The sequence below is a fragment of the Ascidiella aspersa genome, chromosome 4 (assembly GCF_963924565.1).
Source record: "Ascidiella aspersa chromosome 4, kaAscAspe10.2, whole genome shotgun sequence".
Lineage (NCBI taxonomy): Eukaryota > Metazoa > Chordata > Ascidiacea > Phlebobranchia > Ascidiidae > Ascidiella > Ascidiella aspersa.
Genome location: NC_139450.1, coordinates 24,214,090 through 24,229,081, shown reverse-complemented (window position 1 = coordinate 24,229,081; position 14,992 = coordinate 24,214,090). Strand labels below are relative to the sequence as shown.

The following is a 14,992-nucleotide window of genomic DNA, read 5'->3' as shown; positions in this document are numbered from 1 at the left end:
GAATAGACCAAAAAATGTTGACCAATACTGGCTACGACCATACCTAGGAATACCAATTGTCGTAGGCACAATATGATTTATTTAAGTTTTTACATTTTTAAATAGATTAGACCATAAATGTTGACGATTACTGTCTACGACCATTCCAGGTTGAATGCACCCGATCTCGTCCGATCTCGGAAGTTAAGCAACGTCGGGATTGGTTAGTACTTGGATGGGTGACCGCCTAGGAATACCAATTGTCGTAGGCAAAATAATATTTATTTAACTTTTTACATTTTTAAATAGAATAGACCAAAAAATGTTGACCAATACTGGCTACGACCATACCTAGGAATACCAATTGTCGTAGGCACAATATGATTTATTTAAGTTTTTACATTTTTAAATTGATTAGACCATAAATGTTGACCAATACTGACCACGACCATACCAGGTTGAATGCATCCGATCTCGTCCGATCTCGGAAGTTAAGCAACGTTGGGATTGGTTAGTACTTGGATGGGTGACCGCCTAGGAATACCAATTGTCGTAAGCACAATATGATTTATTTAAGTTTTTACATTTTTAAATAGATTAGACCATAAATGTTGACGATTAATGTCTACGACCCTACCAGGTTGAATGCACCCGATCTTGTCCGATCTCGAAAGTTAAGCAACGTCCGGATTGGTTAGTACTTGGATGGGTGACCGCCTAGGAATACCAATTGTCGTAGGCAAAATAATATTTATTTAACTTTTTACATTTTTAAATAGAATAGACCAAAAAATGTTGACCAATACTGGCTACGACCATACCTAGGAATACCAATTGTCGTAGGCACAATATGATTTATTTAAGTTTTTACATTTTTAAATTGATTAGACCATAAATGTTGACCAATACTGTCTACGACCATACCAGGTTGAATGCACCCGATCTCGTCCGATCTCGGAAGTTAAGCAACGTCGGGATTGGTTAGTACTTGGATGGGTGACCGCCTAGGAATACCAATTGTCGTAGGCAAAATATGATTTATTTAAGTTTTTACTTTTTTAAATAGATTAGACGCAAAATGTTGAGAAATACTGCTTACGACCATACCAGGTTGAATGCACCCGATCTCGTCCGATCTGGGAAGTTAAGCAACGTCGGGATTGGTTAGTACTTGGATTGGTGACCGCCTAGGAATACCAATTGTCGTAGGCACAATATGATTTATTTAAGTTTTTACATATTTAAATAGATTAGACCATAAATGTTGACCAATACTGTCTACGACCATACCAGGTTAAATGCACCCGATCTCGTCCGATCTCGGAAGTTAAGCAACGTCGGGATTGGTTAGTACTTGGATGGGTGACCGCCTAGGAATACCAATTGTCGTAGGCAAAATATGATTTATTTAAGTTTTTACTTTTTTAAATAGATTAGACGCAAAATGTTGAGAAATACTGCTTAATACCATACCAGGTTGAATGCACCCGATCTCGTCCGATCTGGGAAGTTAAGCAACGTCGGGATTGGTTAGTACTTGGATGGGTGACCGCCTAGGAATACCAATTGTCGTAGGCACAATATGATTTATTTAAGTTTTTACATATTTAAATAGATTAGACCATAAATGTTGCCCAATACTGTCTACGACCATACCAGGTTGAATGCACCCGATCTCGTCCGATCTCGGAAGTTAAGCAACGTCGGGATTGGTTAGTACTTGGATGGGTGACCGCCTAGGAATACCAATTGTCGTAGGCAAAATATGATTTATTTAAGTTTTTACTTTTTTAAATAGATTAGACGTAAAATGTTGATAAATACTGCTTACGACCATACCAGGTTGAATGCACCCGATCTCGTCCGATCTCGGAAGTTAAGCAACGTCGGGATTGGTTAGTACTTGGATGGGTGACCGCATAGGAATTCCAATTGTCATAGGCAAAATATGATTTATAAAATATATTTAAATGTTAACATTTTTGAAGATTTTAGACCAAAAAATGTTGACCAATACTGTCTACGACCATACCAGGTTGAATGCACCCGATCTCGTCCGATCTCGGAAGTTAAGCAACGTCGGGATTGGTTAGTACTTGGATGGGTGACCGCCTAGCAATACCAATTGTCATAGGCAAAATATGATTTTTAAAATATATTTAAATGTTAACATTTTTAAAGATTCTAGACCAAAAAATGTTGACCAATACTGTCTACGACCAAACCAGGTTGAATGCACACGATCTCGTCCGATCTCGGAAGTTAAGCAACATCGGGATTGGTTGGTACTTGGATGGGGGACCGCCTAGGAATACCAATTGTCATAGGCAAAATATTATTTTTAAAATATATTTAAATGTTAGCATTTTAAAGATTTTAGACCAAAATATGTTTACCAACACTGTCTACGACCATACCAGGTTCAATGCACCCGATCTCGTCCGATCTCGGAAGTTAAGCAACGTTGGGATTGGTTAGTACTTGGATGGGTGACCGCCTAGGAATACCAATTGTCGTAGGCACAATATGATTTATTTAAGTTTTACATTTTTAAATAGATTAGACCATAAATGTTGACCAATACTGTCCACGACCATACCAGGTTGAATGCACCCGATCTCGTCCGATCTCGGAAGTTAAGCAACGTTGGGATTGGTTAGTACTTGGATGGGTGACCGCCTAGGAATACCAATTGTCGTAGGCACAATATGATTTATTTAAGTTTTTACATTTTTAAATAGATTAGACCATAAATGTTGACGATTAATGTCTACGACCCTACCAGGTTGAATGCACCCGATCTTGTCCGATCTCGAAAGTTAAGCAACGTCCGGATTGGTTAGTACTTGGATGGGTGACCGCCTAGGAATACCAATTGTCGTAGGCAAAATAAGATTTATTTAAGTTTTTACATTTTTAAATAGATTAGACCAAAAAATGTTGACCAATACTGGCTACGACCATACCTAGGAATACCAATTGTCGTAGGCAAAATAAGATTTATTTAAGTTTTTACATTTTTAAATAGATTAGACCAAAAAATGTTGACCAATACTGGCTACGACCATACCTAGGAATACCAATTGTCGTAGGCACAATATGATTTATTTAAGTTTTTACATTTTTAAATTGATTAGACCATAAATGTTGACCAATACTGTCTACGACCATACCAGGTTGAATGCACCCGATCTCCTCCCATCTCGGAAGTTAAGCAACGTCGGGATTGGTTAGTACTTGGATGGGTGACCGCCTAGGAATACCAATTGTCGTAGGCAAAATATGATTTATTTAAGTTTTACATTTTTAAATAGATTAGACCATAAATGTTGACCAATACTGTCCACGACCATACCAGGTTGAATGCACACGATCTCGTCCGATCTCGGAAGTTAAGCAACATCGGGATTGTTGGTACTTGGATGGGGGACCGCCTAGGAATACCAATTGTCATAGGCAAAATATTATTTTTAAAATATATTTATATGTTAGCATTTTAAAGATTTTAGACCAAAATATGTTTACCAACACTGTCTACGACCATACCAGGTTCAATGCACCCGATCTCGTCCGATCTCGGAAGTTAAGCAACGTTGGGATTGGTTAGTACTTGGATGGGTGACCGCCTAGGAATACCAATTGTCGTAGGCACAATATGATTTATTTAAGTTTTACATTTTTAAATAGATTAGACCATAAATGTTGACCAATACTGTCCACGACCATACCAGGTTGAATGCACCCGATCTCGTCCGATCTCGGAAGTTAAGCAACGTTGGGATTGGTTAGTACTTGGATGGGTGACCGCCTAGGAATACCAATTGTCGTATGCACAATATGATTTATTTAAGTTTTTACATTTTTAAATAGATTAGACCATAAATGTTGACGATTAATGTCTACGACCCTACCAGGTTGAATGCACCCGATCTTGTCCGATCTCGAAAGTTAAGCAACGTCCGGATTGGTTAGTACTTGGATGGGTGACCGCCTAGGAATACCAATTGTCGTAGGCAAAATAATATTTATTTAACTTTTTACATTTTTAAATAGAATAGACCAAAAAATTTTGACCAATACTGGCTACGACCATACCTAGGAATACCAATTGTCGTAGGCACAATATGATTTATTTAAGTTTTTACATTTTTAAATTGATTAGACCATAAATGTTGACCAATACTGTCTACGACCATACCAGGTTGAATGCACCCGATCTCGTCCGATCTCGGAAGTTAAGCAACGTCGGGATTGGTTAGTACTTGGATGGGTGACCGCCTAGGAATACCAATTGTCGTAGGCAAAATAATATTTATTTAACTTTTTACATTTTTAAATAGAATAGACCAAAAAATGTTGACCAATACTGGCTACGACCATACCTAGGAATACCAATTGTCGTAGGCACAATATGATTTATTTAAGTTTTTACATTTTTAAATTGATTAGACCATAAATGTTGACCAATACTGTCTACGACCATACCAGGTTGAATGCACCCGATCTCGTCCGATCTCGGAAGTTAAGCAACGTCGGGATTGGTTAGTACTTGGATGGGTGACCGCCTAGGAATACCAATTGTCGTAGGCAAAATATGATTTATTTAAGTTTTTACTTTTTTAAATAGATTAGACGCAAAATGTTGAGAAATACTGCTTACGACCATACCAGGTTGAATGCACCCGATCTCGTCCGATCTGGGAAGTTAAGCAACGTCGGGATTGGTTAGTACTTGGATTGGTGACCGCCTAGGAATACCAATTGTCGTAGGCACAATATGATTTATTTAAGTTTTTACATATTTAAATAGATTAGACCATAAATGTTGACCAATACTGTCTACGACCATACCAGGTTAAATGCACCCGATCTCGTCCGATCTCGGAAGTTAAGCAACGTCGGGATTGGTTAGTACTTGGATGGGTGACCGCCTAGGAATACCAATTGTCGTAGGCACAATATGATTTATTTAAGTTTTTACATTTTTAAATAGATTAGACCATAAATGTTGACGATTACTGTCTACGACCATTCCAGGTTGAATGCACCCGATCTCGTCCGATCTCGGAAGTTAAGCAACGTCGGGATTGGTTAGTACTTGGATGGGTGACCGCCTAGGAATACCAATTGTCGTAGGCAAAATAATATTTATTTAACTTTTTACATTTTTAAATAGAATAGACCAAAAAATGTTGACCAATACTGGCTACGACCATACCTAGGAATACCAATTGTCGTAGGCACAATATGATTTATTTAAGTTTTTACATTTTTAAATTGATTAGACCATAAATGTTGACCAATACTGTCTACGACCATACCAGGTTGAATGCACCCGATCTCGTCCGATCTCGGAAGTTAAGCAACGTCGGGATTGGTTAGTACTTGGATGGGTGACCGCCTAGGAATACCAATTGTCGTAGGCAAAATATGATTTATTTAAGTTTTTACTTTTTTAAATAGATTAGACGCAAAATGTTGAGAAATACTGCTTACGACCATACCAGGTTGAATGCACAAGATCTCGTCCGATCTGGGAAGTTAAGCAACGTCGGGATTGGTTAGTACTTGGATTGGTGACCGCCTAGGAATACCAATTGTCGTAGGCACAATATGATTTATTTAAGTTTTTACATATTTAAATAGATTAGACCATAAATGTTGACCAATACTGTCTACGACCATACCAGGTTAAATGCACCCGATCTCGTCCGATCTCGGAAGTTAAGCAACGTCGGGATTGGTTAGTACTTGGATGGGTGACCGCCTAGGAATACCAATTGTCGTAGGCAAAATATGATTTATTTAAGTTTTTACTTTTTTAAATAGATTAGACGCAAAATGTTGAGAAATACTGCTTACGACCATACCAGGTTGAATGCACCCGATCTCGTCCGATCTGGGAAGTTAAGCAACGTCGGGATTGGTTAGTACTTGGATGGGTGACCGCCTAGGAATACCAATTGTCGTAGGCACAATATGATTTATTTAAGTTTTTACATATTTAAATAGATTAGACCATAAATGTTGCCCAATACTGTCTACGACCATACCAGGTTGAATGCACCCGATCTCGTTCGATCTCGGAAGTTAAGCAACGTCGGGATTGGTTAGTACTTGGATGGGTGACCGCCTAGGAATACCAATTGTCGTAGGCAAAATATGATTTATTTAAGTTTTTACTTTTTTAAATAGATTAGACGTAAAATGTTGATAAATACTGCTTATTACCATACCAGGTTGAATGCACCCGATCTCGTCCGATCTCGGAAGTTAAGCAACGTCGGGATTGGTTAGTACTTGGATGGGTGACCGCATAGGAATTCCAATTGTCATAGGCAAAATATGATTTATAAAATATATTTAAATGTTAACATTTTTGAAGATTTTAGACCAAAAAATGTTGACCAATACTGTCTACGACCATACCAGGTTGAATGCACCCGATCTCGTCCGATCTCGGAAGTTAAGCAACGTCGGGATTGGTTAGTACTTGGATGGGTGACCGCCTAGCAATACCAATTGTCATAGGCAAAATATGATTTTTAAAATATATTTAAATGTTAGCATTTTAAAGATTTTAGACCAAAATATGTTTACTAACACTGTCTACGACCATACCAGGTTCAATGCACCCGATCTCGTCCGATCTCGGAAGTTAAGCAACGTTGGGATTGGTTAGTACTTGGATGGGTGACCGCCTAGGAATACCAATTGTCGTAGGCACAATATGATTTATTTAAGTTTTACATTTTTAAATAGATTAGACCATAAATGTTGACCAATACTGACCACGACCATACCAGGTTGAATGCACCCGATCTCGTCCGATCTCGGAAGTTAAGCAACGTTGGGATTGGTTAGTACTTGGATGGGTGACCGCCTAGGAATACCAATTGTCGTAAGCACAATATGATTTATTTAAGTTTTTACATTTTTAAATAGATTAGACCATAAATGTTGACGATTAATGTCTACGACCCTACCAGGTTGAATGCACCCGATCTTGTCCGATCTCGAAAGTTAAGCAACGTCCGGATTGGTTAGTACTTGGATGGGTGACCGCCTAGGAATACCAATTGTCGTAGGCAAAATAATATTTATTTAACTTTTTACATTTTTAAATAGAATAGACCAAAAAATGTTGACCAATACTGGCTACGACCATACCTAGGAATACCAATTGTCGTAGGCACAATATGATTTATTTAAGTTTTTACATTTTTAAATTGATTAGACCATAAATGTTGACCAATACTGTCTACGACCATACCAGGTTGAATGCACCCGATCTCGTCCGATCTCGGAAGTTAAGCAACGTCGGGATTGGTTAGTACTTGGATGGGTGACCGCCTAGGAATACCAATTGTCGTAGGCAAAATATGATTTATTTAAGTTTTTACTTTTTTAAATAGATTAGACGCAAAATGTTGAGAAATACTGCTTACGACCATACCAGGTTGAATGCACCCGATCTCGTCCGATCTGGGAAGTTAAGCAACGTCGGGATTGGTTAGTACTTGGATTGGTGACCGCCTAGGAATACCAATTGTCGTAGGCACAATATGATTTATTTAAGTTTTTACATATTTAAATAGATTAGACCATAAATGTTGACCAATACTGTCTACGACCATACCAGGTTAAATGCACCCGATCTCGTCCGATCTCGGAAGTTAAGCAACGTCGGGATTGGTTAGTACTTGGATGGGTGACCGCCTAGGAATACCAATTGTCGTAGGCAAAATATGATTTATTTAAGTTTTTACTTTTTTAAATAGATTAGACGCAAAATGTTGAGAAATACTGCTTAATACCATACCAGGTTGAATGCACCCGATCTCGTCCGATCTGGGAAGTTAAGCAACGTCGGGATTGGTTAGTACTTGGATGGGTGACCGCCTAGGAATACCAATTGTCGTAGGCACAATATGATTTATTTAAGTTTTTACATATTTAAATAGATTAGACCATAAATGTTGCCCAATACTGTCTACGACCATACCAGGTTGAATGCACCCGATCTCGTCCGATCTCGGAAGTTAAGCAACGTCGGGATTGGTTAGTACTTGGATGGGTGACCGCCTAGGAATACCAATTGTCGTAGGCAAAATATGATTTATTTAAGTTTTTACTTTTTTAAATAGATTAGACGTAAAATGTTGATAAATACTGTCCACGACCATACCAGGTTGAATGCACCCGATCTTGTCCGATCTCGGAAGTTAAGCAACGTTGGGATTGGTTAGTACTTGGATGGGTGACCGCCTAGGAATACCAATTGTCGTAGGCACAATATGATTTATTTAAGTTTTTACATTTTTACATTTTTAAATTGATTAGACCATAAATGTTGACCAATACTGTCTACGACCATACCAGGTTGAATGCACCCGATCTCCTCCGATCTCGGAAGTTAAGCAACGTCGGGATTGGTTAGTACTTGGATGGGTGACCGCCTAGGAATACCAATTGTCTTAGGCAAAATATGATTTATTTAAGTTTTACATTTTTAAATAGATTAGACCATAAATGTTGACCAATACTGTCCACGACCATACCAGGTTGAATGCACACGATCTCGTCCGATCTCGGAAGTTAAGCAACATCGGGATTGTTGGTACTTGGATGGGGGACCGCCTAGGAATACCAATTGTCATAGGCAAAATATTATTTTTAAAATATATTTATATGTTAGCATTTTAAAGATTTTAGACCAAAATATGTTTACCAACACTGTCTACGACCATACCAGGTTCAATGCACCCGATCTCGTCCGATCTCGGAAGTTAAGCAACGTTGGGATTGGTTAGTACTTGGATGGGTGACCGCCTAGGAATACCAATTGTCGTAGGCACAATATGATTTATTTAAGTTTTACATTTTTAAATAGATTAGACCATAAATGTTGACCAATACTGTCCACGACCATACCAGGTTGAATGCACCCGATCTCGTCCGATCTCGGAAGTTAAGCAACGTTGGGATTGGTTAGTACTTGGATGGGTGACCGCCTAGGAATACCAATTGTCGTATGCACAATATGATTTATTTAAGTTTTTACATTTTTAAATAGATTAGACCATAAATGTTGACGATTAATGTCTACGACCCTACCAGGTTGAATGCACCCGATCTTGTCCGATCTCGAAAGTTAAGCAACGTCCGGATTGGTTAGTACTTGGATGGGTGACCGCCTAGGAATACCAATTGTCGTAGGCAAAATAATATTTATTTAACTTTTTACATTTTTAAATAGAATAGACCAAAAAATTTTGACCAATACTGGCTACGACCATACCTAGGAATACCAATTGTCGTAGGCACAATATGATTATTTAAGTTTTTACATTTTTAAATTGATTAGACCATAAATGTTGACCAATACTGTCTACGACCATACCAGGTTGAATGCACCCGATCTCGTCCGATCTCGGAAGTTAAGCAACGTCGGGATTGGTTAGTACTTGGATGGGTGACCGCCTAGGAATACCAATTGTCGTAGGCAAAATATGATTTATTTAAGTTTTTACTTTTTTAAATAGATTAGACGCAAAATGTTGAGAAATACTGCTTACGACCATACCAGGTTGAATGCACCCGATCTCGTCCTATCTGGGAAGTTAAGCAACGTCGGGATTGGTTAGTACTTGGATTGGTGACCGCCTAGGAATACCAATTGTCGTAGGCACAATATGATTTATTTAAGTTTTTACATATTTAAATAGATTAGACCATAAATGTTGACCAATACTGTCTACGACCATACCAGGTTAAATGCACCCGATCTCGTCCGATCTCGGAAGTTAAGCAACGTCGGGATTGGTTAGTACTTGGATGGGTGACCGCCTAGGAATACCAATTGTCGTAGGCAAAATATGATTTATTTAAGTTTTTACTTTTTTAAATAGATTAGACGCAAAATGTTGAGAAATACTGCTTACGACCATACCAGGTTGAATGCACCCGATCTCGTCCGATCTGGGAAGTTAAGCAACGTCGGGATTGGTTAGTACTTGGATGGGTGACCGCCTAGGAATACCAATTGTCGTAGGCACAATATGATTTATTTAAGTTTTTACATATTTAAATAGATTAGACCATAAATGTTGCCCAATACTGTCTACGACCATACCAGGTTGAATGCACCCGATCTCGTCCGATCTCGGAAGTTAAGCAACGTCGGGATTGGTTAGTACTTGGATGGGTGACCGCCTAGGAATACCAATTGTCGTAGGCAAAATATGATTTATTTAAGTTTTTACTTTTTTAAATAGATTAGACGTAAAATGTTGATAAATACTGCTTACGACCATACCAGGTTGAATGCACCCGATCTCGTCCGATCTCGGAAGTTAAGCAACGTCGGGATTGGTTAGTACTTGGATGGGTGACCGCATAGGAATTCCAATTGTCATAGGCAAAATATGATTTATAAAATATATTTAAATGTTAACATTTTTGAAGATTTTAAACCAAAAAATGTTGACCAATACTGTCTACGACCATACCAGGTTGAATGCACCCGATCTCGTCCGATCTCGGAAGTTAAGCAACGTCGGGATTGGTTAGTACTTGGATGGGTGACCGCCTAGCAATACCAATTGTCATAGGCAAAATATGATTTTTAAAATATATTTAAATGTTAACATTTTTAAAGATTCTAGACCAAAAAATGTTGACCAATACTGTCTACGACCAAACCAGGTTGAATGCACACGATCTCGTCCGATCTCGGAAGTTAAGCAACATCGGGATTGGTTGGTACTTGGATGGGGGACCGCCTAGGAATACCAATTGTCATAGGCAAAATATTATTTTTAAAATATGTTTAAATGTTAGCATTTTAAAGATTTTAGACCAAAATATGTTTACCAACACTGTCTACGACCATACCAGGTTCAATGCACCCGATCTCGTCCGATCTCGGAAGTTAAGCAACGTTGGGATTGGTTAGTACTTGGATGGGTGACCGCCTAGGAATACCAATTGTCGTAGGCACAATATGATTTATTTAAGTTTTACATTTTTAAATAGATTAGACCATAAATGTTGACCAATACTGTCCACGACCATACCAGGTTGAATGCACCCGATCTCGTCCGATCTCGGAAGTTAAGCAACGTTGGGATTGGTTAGTACTTGGATGGGTGACCGCCTAGGAATACCAATTGTCGTAGGCACAATATGATTTATTTAAGTTTTTACATTTTTAAATAGATTAGACCATAAATGTTGACGATTAATGTCTAGGACCCTACCAGGTTGAATGCACCCGATCTTGTCCGATCTCGAAAGTTAAGCAACGTCCGGATTGGTTAGTACTTGGATGGGTGACCGCCTAGGAATACCAATTGTCGTAGGCAAAATAAGATTTATTTAAGTTTTTACATTTTTAAATAGATTAGACCAAAAAATGTTGACCAATACTGGCTACGACCATACCTAGGAATACCAATTGTCGTAGGCACAATATGATTTATTTAAGTTTTTACATTTTTAAATTAATTAGACCATAAATGTTGACCAATACTGTCTACGACCATACCAGGTTGAATGCACCCGATCTCCTCCGATCTCGGAAGTTAAGCAACGTCGGGATTGGTTAGTACTTGGATGGGTGACCGCCTAGGAATACCAATTGTCGTAGGCAAAATATGATTTATTTAAGTTTTTATTTTTAAATTAGAATAGACATAAAATGTTGAGAAATACTGCTTACGACCATACCAGGTTGAATGCATCCGATCTCGTCCGATCTCGGAAGTTAAGCAACGTCGGGATTGGTTAGTACTTGGATGGGTGACCGCCTAGGAATACCAATTGTCGTAGGCAAAATATGATTTATTTAAGTTTTTACATTTTTAAATAGATTAGACCAAAAAATGTTGACCAATACTGGCTACGACCATACCAGGTTGAATGCACCCGATCTCGTCCGATCTCGGAAGTTAAGCAACGTCGGGATTGGTTAGTACTTGGATGGGTGACCGCCTAGCAATACCAATTGTCATAGGCAAAATATGATTTTTAAAATATATTTAAATGTTAACATTTTCAAAGATTTTAGACCAAAAAATGTTGACCAATCATCTCTACGACCATACCAGGTTGAATGCACCCGATCTCGTCCGATCTCGGAAGTTAAGCAACGTCGGGATTGGTTAGTACTTGGATGGGTGACCGCCTAGGAATACCAATTGTCGTAGGCATAATATCATTTATTTAAGTTTTTACATTTTTAAATAGATTAGACCATAAATGTTGACCAATACTGTCTACGACCATACCAGGTTGAATGCACCCGATCTCGTCCGATCTCGGAAGTTAAGCAACGTCGGGATTGGTTAGTACTTGGATGGGTGACCGCCTAGGAATACCAATTGTCGTAGGCAAAATATGATTTATTTAAGTTTTTATTTTTAAATTAGAATAGACATAAAATGTTGAGAAATACTGCTTACGACCATACCAGGTTGAATGCATCCGATCTCGTCCGATCTCGGAAGTTAAGCAACGTCGGGATTGGTTAGTACTTGGATGGGTGACCGCCTAGGAATACCAATTGTCGTAGGCAAAATATGATTTATTTAAGTTTTTACATTTTTAAATAGATTAGACCAAAAAATGTTGACCAATACTGGCTACGACCATACCAGGTTGAATGCACCCGATCTCGTCCGATCTCGGAAGTTAAGCAACGTCGGGATTGGTTAGTACTTGGATGGGTGACCGCCTAGCAATACCAATTGTCATAGGCAAAATATGATTTTTAAAATATATTTAAATGTTAACATTTTCAAAGATTTTAGACCAAAAAATGTTGACCAATCATCTCTACGACCATACCAGGTTGAATGCACCCGATCTCGTCCGATCTCGGAAGTTAAGCAACGTCGGGATTGGTTAGTACTTGGATGGGTGACCGCCTAGGAATACCAATTGTCGTAGGCATAATATCATTTATTTAAGTTTTTACATTTTTAAATAGATTAGACCATAAATGTTGACCAATACTGTCTACGACCATACCAGGTTGAATGCACCCGATCTCGTCCGATCTCGGAAGTTAAGCAACGTCGGGATTGGTTAGTACTTGGATGGGTGACCGCCTAGGAATACCAATTGTCGTAGGCAAAATATGATTTATTTAAGTTTTTACATTTTTAAATAGATTAGACCAAAAAATGTTGACCAATACTGGCTACGAACATACCAGGTTGAATGCACCCGATATCGTCCGATCTCGGAAGTTAAGCAACGTCGGGATTGGTTAGTACTTGGATGGGTGACCGCCTAGGAATACCAATTGTCGTAGGCAAAATATGATTTATTTAAGTTTTTACATTTTTAAATAGATTAGACCTAAAAATGTTGACCAATACTGGCTACGACCATACCAGGTTGAATGCACCCCATCTCGTCCGATCTCGGAAGTTAAGCAACGTCGTGATTGGTTAGTACTTGGATGGGTGACCGCCTAGGAATACCAATTGTCGTAGGCACAATATGATTTGTTTAAGTTTTTACATTTTTAAATAGATTAGACCATAAATGTTGACCAATACTGTCTACGACCATACCAGGTTGAATGCACCCGATCTCGTCCGATCTCGGAAGTTAAGCAACGTCGGGATTGGTTAGTACTTGGATGGGTGACCGCCTAGGAATACCAATTGTCGTAGGCAAAATATGATTTATTTAAGTTTTTACTTTTTTAAATAGATTAGACGTAAAATGTTGAGAAATACTGCTTACGACCATACCAGATTGAATGCACCCGATCTCGTCCGATCTCGGAAGTTAAGTAACGTCGGGATTGGTTAGTACTTGGATGGGTGACCGCCTAGCAATACCAATTGTCATAGGCAAAATATGATTTTTAAAATATATTTAAATGTTAACATTTTTAAAGATTTTAGACCAAAAAATGTTGACCAATACTGTCTACGACCATACCAGGTTGAATGCACCCGATCTCGTCCGATCTCGGAAGTTAAGCAACGTCGGCATTGGTTAGTACTTGGATGGGTGACCGCCTAGGAATACCAATTGTCGTAGGCATAATATCATTTATTTAAGTTTTTACATTTTTAAATAGATTAGACCATAAATGTTGACCAATACTGTCTACGACCATACCAGGTTGAATACACCCGATCTCGTCCGATCTCGGAAGTTAAGCAACGTCGGGATTGGTTAGTACTTGGATGGGTAACCGCCTAGGAATACCAATTGTCGTAGGCAAAATATGATTTATTTAAGTTTTTACATTTTTAAATAGATTAGTCCTAAAAATGTTGACCAATACTGCATACGACCATACCAGGTTGAATGCACCCCATCTCGTCCGATCTCGGAAGTTAAGCAACGTCGGGATTGGTTAGTACTTGGATGGGTGACCGCCTAGGAATACCAATTGTCGTAGGCATAATATCATTTATTTAAGTTTTTACATTTTTAAATAGATTAGACCTAAAAATGTTGACCAATACTGCATACGACCATACCAGGTTGAATGCACCTGATCTCGTCCGATCTCGGAAGTTAAGCAACGTCGGGATTGGTTAGTACTTGGATGGGTGACCGCCTAGGAATACCAATTGTCGTAGGCAAAATATGATTTATTTAAGTTTTTACTTTTTTAAATAGATTAGACGTAAAATGTTGAGAAATAGTGCTTACGACCATACCAGGTTGAATGCACCCGATCTCGTCCGATCTCGGAAGTTAAGCAACGTCGGGATTGATTAGTACTTGGATGGGTGACCGCATAGGAATTCCAATTGTCATAGGCAAAATATGATTTATAAAATATATTTAAATGTTAACATTTTTGAAGATTTTAGACCAAAAAATGTTGACCAATACTGTCTACGACCAAACCAGGTTGAATGCACACGATCTCGTCCGATCTCGGAAGTTAAGCAACATCGGGATTGGTTGCAACTTGGATGGGTGACCGCCTAGGAATACCAATTGTCATAGGCAAAATATTATTTTTAAAATATAT

The 14,992-nt window shown here is 38.4% G+C and overlaps 40 non-coding genes and 35 pseudogenes across 40 annotated transcripts; all 75 read left to right on the top strand.

Moving 5' to 3' along the window:
- The first annotated feature begins 132 nt into the window (after positions 1 to 132).
- Positions 133 to 251, top strand: LOC146153121 (5S ribosomal RNA). The gene has a single exon (XR_014496405.1). It is a non-coding gene; the product is annotated as a 5S ribosomal RNA (ribosomal RNA).
- Positions 252 to 419: 168 nt separating this feature from the next.
- On the top strand, positions 420 to 538 carry LOC146153120 (5S ribosomal RNA; annotated as a pseudogene).
- A 64-nt stretch (positions 539 to 602) lies between these two features.
- LOC146153119 (5S ribosomal RNA) lies at positions 603 to 721 on the top strand (annotated as a pseudogene).
- Positions 722 to 889: 168 nt separating this feature from the next.
- Positions 890 to 1,008, top strand: LOC146153118 (5S ribosomal RNA). Its single transcript, XR_014494857.1, has one exon. It is a non-coding gene; the product is annotated as a 5S ribosomal RNA (ribosomal RNA).
- Positions 1,009 to 1,072: 64 nt separating this feature from the next.
- LOC146153117 (5S ribosomal RNA) lies at positions 1,073 to 1,191 on the top strand (annotated as a pseudogene).
- A 64-nt stretch (positions 1,192 to 1,255) lies between these two features.
- Positions 1,256 to 1,374, top strand: LOC146153116 (5S ribosomal RNA). Its single transcript, XR_014496953.1, has one exon. It is a non-coding gene; the product is annotated as a 5S ribosomal RNA (ribosomal RNA).
- Positions 1,375 to 1,438: 64 nt separating this feature from the next.
- Positions 1,439 to 1,557, top strand: LOC146153115 (5S ribosomal RNA; annotated as a pseudogene).
- Positions 1,558 to 1,621: 64 nt separating this feature from the next.
- On the top strand, positions 1,622 to 1,740 carry LOC146153114 (5S ribosomal RNA). The gene has a single exon (XR_014494855.1). It is a non-coding gene; the product is annotated as a 5S ribosomal RNA (ribosomal RNA).
- Positions 1,741 to 1,804: 64 nt separating this feature from the next.
- Positions 1,805 to 1,923, top strand: LOC146153113 (5S ribosomal RNA). Its single transcript, XR_014497864.1, has one exon. It is a non-coding gene; the product is annotated as a 5S ribosomal RNA (ribosomal RNA).
- A 74-nt stretch (positions 1,924 to 1,997) lies between these two features.
- LOC146153112 (5S ribosomal RNA) lies at positions 1,998 to 2,116 on the top strand (annotated as a pseudogene).
- Positions 2,117 to 2,190: 74 nt separating this feature from the next.
- Positions 2,191 to 2,309, top strand: LOC146153111 (5S ribosomal RNA; annotated as a pseudogene).
- A 73-nt stretch (positions 2,310 to 2,382) lies between these two features.
- Positions 2,383 to 2,501, top strand: LOC146153110 (5S ribosomal RNA). Its single transcript, XR_014497518.1, has one exon. It is a non-coding gene; the product is annotated as a 5S ribosomal RNA (ribosomal RNA).
- A 63-nt stretch (positions 2,502 to 2,564) lies between these two features.
- Positions 2,565 to 2,683, top strand: LOC146153109 (5S ribosomal RNA). Its single transcript, XR_014496495.1, has one exon. It is a non-coding gene; the product is annotated as a 5S ribosomal RNA (ribosomal RNA).
- Positions 2,684 to 2,747: 64 nt separating this feature from the next.
- Positions 2,748 to 2,866, top strand: LOC146153108 (5S ribosomal RNA; annotated as a pseudogene).
- A 272-nt stretch (positions 2,867 to 3,138) lies between these two features.
- On the top strand, positions 3,139 to 3,257 carry LOC146153107 (5S ribosomal RNA; annotated as a pseudogene).
- Positions 3,258 to 3,320: 63 nt separating this feature from the next.
- Positions 3,321 to 3,438, top strand: LOC146153106 (5S ribosomal RNA; annotated as a pseudogene).
- A 73-nt stretch (positions 3,439 to 3,511) lies between these two features.
- Positions 3,512 to 3,630, top strand: LOC146153105 (5S ribosomal RNA). Its single transcript, XR_014497516.1, has one exon. It is a non-coding gene; the product is annotated as a 5S ribosomal RNA (ribosomal RNA).
- A 63-nt stretch (positions 3,631 to 3,693) lies between these two features.
- On the top strand, positions 3,694 to 3,812 carry LOC146153104 (5S ribosomal RNA). Its single transcript, XR_014498495.1, has one exon. It is a non-coding gene; the product is annotated as a 5S ribosomal RNA (ribosomal RNA).
- Positions 3,813 to 3,876: 64 nt separating this feature from the next.
- Positions 3,877 to 3,995, top strand: LOC146153103 (5S ribosomal RNA; annotated as a pseudogene).
- Positions 3,996 to 4,163: 168 nt separating this feature from the next.
- LOC146153102 (5S ribosomal RNA) lies at positions 4,164 to 4,282 on the top strand. The gene has a single exon (XR_014494854.1). It is a non-coding gene; the product is annotated as a 5S ribosomal RNA (ribosomal RNA).
- Positions 4,283 to 4,450: 168 nt separating this feature from the next.
- On the top strand, positions 4,451 to 4,569 carry LOC146153101 (5S ribosomal RNA). The gene has a single exon (XR_014494853.1). It is a non-coding gene; the product is annotated as a 5S ribosomal RNA (ribosomal RNA).
- Positions 4,570 to 4,633: 64 nt separating this feature from the next.
- LOC146153100 (5S ribosomal RNA) lies at positions 4,634 to 4,752 on the top strand (annotated as a pseudogene).
- Positions 4,753 to 4,816: 64 nt separating this feature from the next.
- Positions 4,817 to 4,935, top strand: LOC146153099 (5S ribosomal RNA). Its single transcript, XR_014496952.1, has one exon. It is a non-coding gene; the product is annotated as a 5S ribosomal RNA (ribosomal RNA).
- Positions 4,936 to 4,999: 64 nt separating this feature from the next.
- On the top strand, positions 5,000 to 5,118 carry LOC146153098 (5S ribosomal RNA). Its single transcript, XR_014496403.1, has one exon. It is a non-coding gene; the product is annotated as a 5S ribosomal RNA (ribosomal RNA).
- Positions 5,119 to 5,286: 168 nt separating this feature from the next.
- LOC146153097 (5S ribosomal RNA) lies at positions 5,287 to 5,405 on the top strand. Its single transcript, XR_014494852.1, has one exon. It is a non-coding gene; the product is annotated as a 5S ribosomal RNA (ribosomal RNA).
- A 64-nt stretch (positions 5,406 to 5,469) lies between these two features.
- Positions 5,470 to 5,588, top strand: LOC146153096 (5S ribosomal RNA; annotated as a pseudogene).
- A 64-nt stretch (positions 5,589 to 5,652) lies between these two features.
- On the top strand, positions 5,653 to 5,771 carry LOC146153095 (5S ribosomal RNA). Its single transcript, XR_014496951.1, has one exon. It is a non-coding gene; the product is annotated as a 5S ribosomal RNA (ribosomal RNA).
- A 64-nt stretch (positions 5,772 to 5,835) lies between these two features.
- Positions 5,836 to 5,954, top strand: LOC146153094 (5S ribosomal RNA; annotated as a pseudogene).
- A 64-nt stretch (positions 5,955 to 6,018) lies between these two features.
- Positions 6,019 to 6,137, top strand: LOC146153093 (5S ribosomal RNA). The gene has a single exon (XR_014495620.1). It is a non-coding gene; the product is annotated as a 5S ribosomal RNA (ribosomal RNA).
- A 64-nt stretch (positions 6,138 to 6,201) lies between these two features.
- On the top strand, positions 6,202 to 6,320 carry LOC146153092 (5S ribosomal RNA; annotated as a pseudogene).
- Positions 6,321 to 6,394: 74 nt separating this feature from the next.
- Positions 6,395 to 6,513, top strand: LOC146153091 (5S ribosomal RNA; annotated as a pseudogene).
- Positions 6,514 to 6,586: 73 nt separating this feature from the next.
- On the top strand, positions 6,587 to 6,705 carry LOC146153090 (5S ribosomal RNA). The gene has a single exon (XR_014497515.1). It is a non-coding gene; the product is annotated as a 5S ribosomal RNA (ribosomal RNA).
- Positions 6,706 to 6,768: 63 nt separating this feature from the next.
- Positions 6,769 to 6,887, top strand: LOC146153089 (5S ribosomal RNA; annotated as a pseudogene).
- Positions 6,888 to 6,951: 64 nt separating this feature from the next.
- On the top strand, positions 6,952 to 7,070 carry LOC146153088 (5S ribosomal RNA; annotated as a pseudogene).
- Positions 7,071 to 7,238: 168 nt separating this feature from the next.
- LOC146153087 (5S ribosomal RNA) lies at positions 7,239 to 7,357 on the top strand. The gene has a single exon (XR_014494851.1). It is a non-coding gene; the product is annotated as a 5S ribosomal RNA (ribosomal RNA).
- Positions 7,358 to 7,421: 64 nt separating this feature from the next.
- On the top strand, positions 7,422 to 7,540 carry LOC146153086 (5S ribosomal RNA; annotated as a pseudogene).
- A 64-nt stretch (positions 7,541 to 7,604) lies between these two features.
- On the top strand, positions 7,605 to 7,723 carry LOC146153085 (5S ribosomal RNA). The gene has a single exon (XR_014496950.1). It is a non-coding gene; the product is annotated as a 5S ribosomal RNA (ribosomal RNA).
- Positions 7,724 to 7,787: 64 nt separating this feature from the next.
- LOC146153084 (5S ribosomal RNA) lies at positions 7,788 to 7,906 on the top strand (annotated as a pseudogene).
- A 64-nt stretch (positions 7,907 to 7,970) lies between these two features.
- LOC146153083 (5S ribosomal RNA) lies at positions 7,971 to 8,089 on the top strand. The gene has a single exon (XR_014498667.1). It is a non-coding gene; the product is annotated as a 5S ribosomal RNA (ribosomal RNA).
- Positions 8,090 to 8,153: 64 nt separating this feature from the next.
- Positions 8,154 to 8,272, top strand: LOC146153082 (5S ribosomal RNA). The gene has a single exon (XR_014498436.1). It is a non-coding gene; the product is annotated as a 5S ribosomal RNA (ribosomal RNA).
- A 72-nt stretch (positions 8,273 to 8,344) lies between these two features.
- Positions 8,345 to 8,463, top strand: LOC146153081 (5S ribosomal RNA; annotated as a pseudogene).
- A 63-nt stretch (positions 8,464 to 8,526) lies between these two features.
- LOC146153080 (5S ribosomal RNA) lies at positions 8,527 to 8,644 on the top strand (annotated as a pseudogene).
- Positions 8,645 to 8,717: 73 nt separating this feature from the next.
- Positions 8,718 to 8,836, top strand: LOC146153079 (5S ribosomal RNA). Its single transcript, XR_014497514.1, has one exon. It is a non-coding gene; the product is annotated as a 5S ribosomal RNA (ribosomal RNA).
- A 63-nt stretch (positions 8,837 to 8,899) lies between these two features.
- On the top strand, positions 8,900 to 9,018 carry LOC146153078 (5S ribosomal RNA). The gene has a single exon (XR_014498494.1). It is a non-coding gene; the product is annotated as a 5S ribosomal RNA (ribosomal RNA).
- A 64-nt stretch (positions 9,019 to 9,082) lies between these two features.
- Positions 9,083 to 9,201, top strand: LOC146153077 (5S ribosomal RNA; annotated as a pseudogene).
- A 167-nt stretch (positions 9,202 to 9,368) lies between these two features.
- On the top strand, positions 9,369 to 9,487 carry LOC146153076 (5S ribosomal RNA). Its single transcript, XR_014498666.1, has one exon. It is a non-coding gene; the product is annotated as a 5S ribosomal RNA (ribosomal RNA).
- Positions 9,488 to 9,551: 64 nt separating this feature from the next.
- On the top strand, positions 9,552 to 9,670 carry LOC146153075 (5S ribosomal RNA; annotated as a pseudogene).
- A 64-nt stretch (positions 9,671 to 9,734) lies between these two features.
- LOC146153074 (5S ribosomal RNA) lies at positions 9,735 to 9,853 on the top strand. The gene has a single exon (XR_014496949.1). It is a non-coding gene; the product is annotated as a 5S ribosomal RNA (ribosomal RNA).
- Positions 9,854 to 9,917: 64 nt separating this feature from the next.
- LOC146153073 (5S ribosomal RNA) lies at positions 9,918 to 10,036 on the top strand (annotated as a pseudogene).
- A 64-nt stretch (positions 10,037 to 10,100) lies between these two features.
- LOC146153072 (5S ribosomal RNA) lies at positions 10,101 to 10,219 on the top strand. The gene has a single exon (XR_014498665.1). It is a non-coding gene; the product is annotated as a 5S ribosomal RNA (ribosomal RNA).
- A 64-nt stretch (positions 10,220 to 10,283) lies between these two features.
- On the top strand, positions 10,284 to 10,402 carry LOC146153071 (5S ribosomal RNA). The gene has a single exon (XR_014497863.1). It is a non-coding gene; the product is annotated as a 5S ribosomal RNA (ribosomal RNA).
- A 74-nt stretch (positions 10,403 to 10,476) lies between these two features.
- On the top strand, positions 10,477 to 10,595 carry LOC146153070 (5S ribosomal RNA; annotated as a pseudogene).
- Positions 10,596 to 10,669: 74 nt separating this feature from the next.
- LOC146153069 (5S ribosomal RNA) lies at positions 10,670 to 10,788 on the top strand (annotated as a pseudogene).
- Positions 10,789 to 10,861: 73 nt separating this feature from the next.
- Positions 10,862 to 10,980, top strand: LOC146153068 (5S ribosomal RNA). The gene has a single exon (XR_014497513.1). It is a non-coding gene; the product is annotated as a 5S ribosomal RNA (ribosomal RNA).
- A 63-nt stretch (positions 10,981 to 11,043) lies between these two features.
- LOC146153067 (5S ribosomal RNA) lies at positions 11,044 to 11,162 on the top strand. The gene has a single exon (XR_014496494.1). It is a non-coding gene; the product is annotated as a 5S ribosomal RNA (ribosomal RNA).
- A 64-nt stretch (positions 11,163 to 11,226) lies between these two features.
- Positions 11,227 to 11,345, top strand: LOC146153066 (5S ribosomal RNA; annotated as a pseudogene).
- Positions 11,346 to 11,513: 168 nt separating this feature from the next.
- On the top strand, positions 11,514 to 11,632 carry LOC146153065 (5S ribosomal RNA). The gene has a single exon (XR_014496044.1). It is a non-coding gene; the product is annotated as a 5S ribosomal RNA (ribosomal RNA).
- A 63-nt stretch (positions 11,633 to 11,695) lies between these two features.
- On the top strand, positions 11,696 to 11,814 carry LOC146153064 (5S ribosomal RNA). The gene has a single exon (XR_014496713.1). It is a non-coding gene; the product is annotated as a 5S ribosomal RNA (ribosomal RNA).
- Positions 11,815 to 11,879: 65 nt separating this feature from the next.
- Positions 11,880 to 11,998, top strand: LOC146153063 (5S ribosomal RNA; annotated as a pseudogene).
- Positions 11,999 to 12,072: 74 nt separating this feature from the next.
- LOC146153062 (5S ribosomal RNA) lies at positions 12,073 to 12,191 on the top strand. The gene has a single exon (XR_014496772.1). It is a non-coding gene; the product is annotated as a 5S ribosomal RNA (ribosomal RNA).
- Positions 12,192 to 12,255: 64 nt separating this feature from the next.
- LOC146153061 (5S ribosomal RNA) lies at positions 12,256 to 12,374 on the top strand. The gene has a single exon (XR_014498664.1). It is a non-coding gene; the product is annotated as a 5S ribosomal RNA (ribosomal RNA).
- Positions 12,375 to 12,437: 63 nt separating this feature from the next.
- Positions 12,438 to 12,556, top strand: LOC146153060 (5S ribosomal RNA). The gene has a single exon (XR_014496712.1). It is a non-coding gene; the product is annotated as a 5S ribosomal RNA (ribosomal RNA).
- A 65-nt stretch (positions 12,557 to 12,621) lies between these two features.
- On the top strand, positions 12,622 to 12,740 carry LOC146153059 (5S ribosomal RNA; annotated as a pseudogene).
- Positions 12,741 to 12,814: 74 nt separating this feature from the next.
- Positions 12,815 to 12,933, top strand: LOC146153058 (5S ribosomal RNA). Its single transcript, XR_014496771.1, has one exon. It is a non-coding gene; the product is annotated as a 5S ribosomal RNA (ribosomal RNA).
- A 64-nt stretch (positions 12,934 to 12,997) lies between these two features.
- On the top strand, positions 12,998 to 13,116 carry LOC146153057 (5S ribosomal RNA). Its single transcript, XR_014498663.1, has one exon. It is a non-coding gene; the product is annotated as a 5S ribosomal RNA (ribosomal RNA).
- A 65-nt stretch (positions 13,117 to 13,181) lies between these two features.
- Positions 13,182 to 13,300, top strand: LOC146153056 (5S ribosomal RNA; annotated as a pseudogene).
- A 65-nt stretch (positions 13,301 to 13,365) lies between these two features.
- LOC146153055 (5S ribosomal RNA) lies at positions 13,366 to 13,484 on the top strand (annotated as a pseudogene).
- Positions 13,485 to 13,548: 64 nt separating this feature from the next.
- On the top strand, positions 13,549 to 13,667 carry LOC146153054 (5S ribosomal RNA). The gene has a single exon (XR_014498661.1). It is a non-coding gene; the product is annotated as a 5S ribosomal RNA (ribosomal RNA).
- Positions 13,668 to 13,731: 64 nt separating this feature from the next.
- LOC146153053 (5S ribosomal RNA) lies at positions 13,732 to 13,850 on the top strand (annotated as a pseudogene).
- Positions 13,851 to 13,924: 74 nt separating this feature from the next.
- Positions 13,925 to 14,043, top strand: LOC146153052 (5S ribosomal RNA). The gene has a single exon (XR_014497193.1). It is a non-coding gene; the product is annotated as a 5S ribosomal RNA (ribosomal RNA).
- A 64-nt stretch (positions 14,044 to 14,107) lies between these two features.
- Positions 14,108 to 14,226, top strand: LOC146153051 (5S ribosomal RNA). The gene has a single exon (XR_014495584.1). It is a non-coding gene; the product is annotated as a 5S ribosomal RNA (ribosomal RNA).
- A 65-nt stretch (positions 14,227 to 14,291) lies between these two features.
- LOC146153050 (5S ribosomal RNA) lies at positions 14,292 to 14,410 on the top strand (annotated as a pseudogene).
- Positions 14,411 to 14,475: 65 nt separating this feature from the next.
- Positions 14,476 to 14,594, top strand: LOC146153049 (5S ribosomal RNA). The gene has a single exon (XR_014497201.1). It is a non-coding gene; the product is annotated as a 5S ribosomal RNA (ribosomal RNA).
- A 64-nt stretch (positions 14,595 to 14,658) lies between these two features.
- LOC146153048 (5S ribosomal RNA) lies at positions 14,659 to 14,777 on the top strand (annotated as a pseudogene).
- A 74-nt stretch (positions 14,778 to 14,851) lies between these two features.
- On the top strand, positions 14,852 to 14,970 carry LOC146153047 (5S ribosomal RNA; annotated as a pseudogene).
- The last annotated feature ends 22 nt before the right edge of the window (positions 14,971 to 14,992 follow it).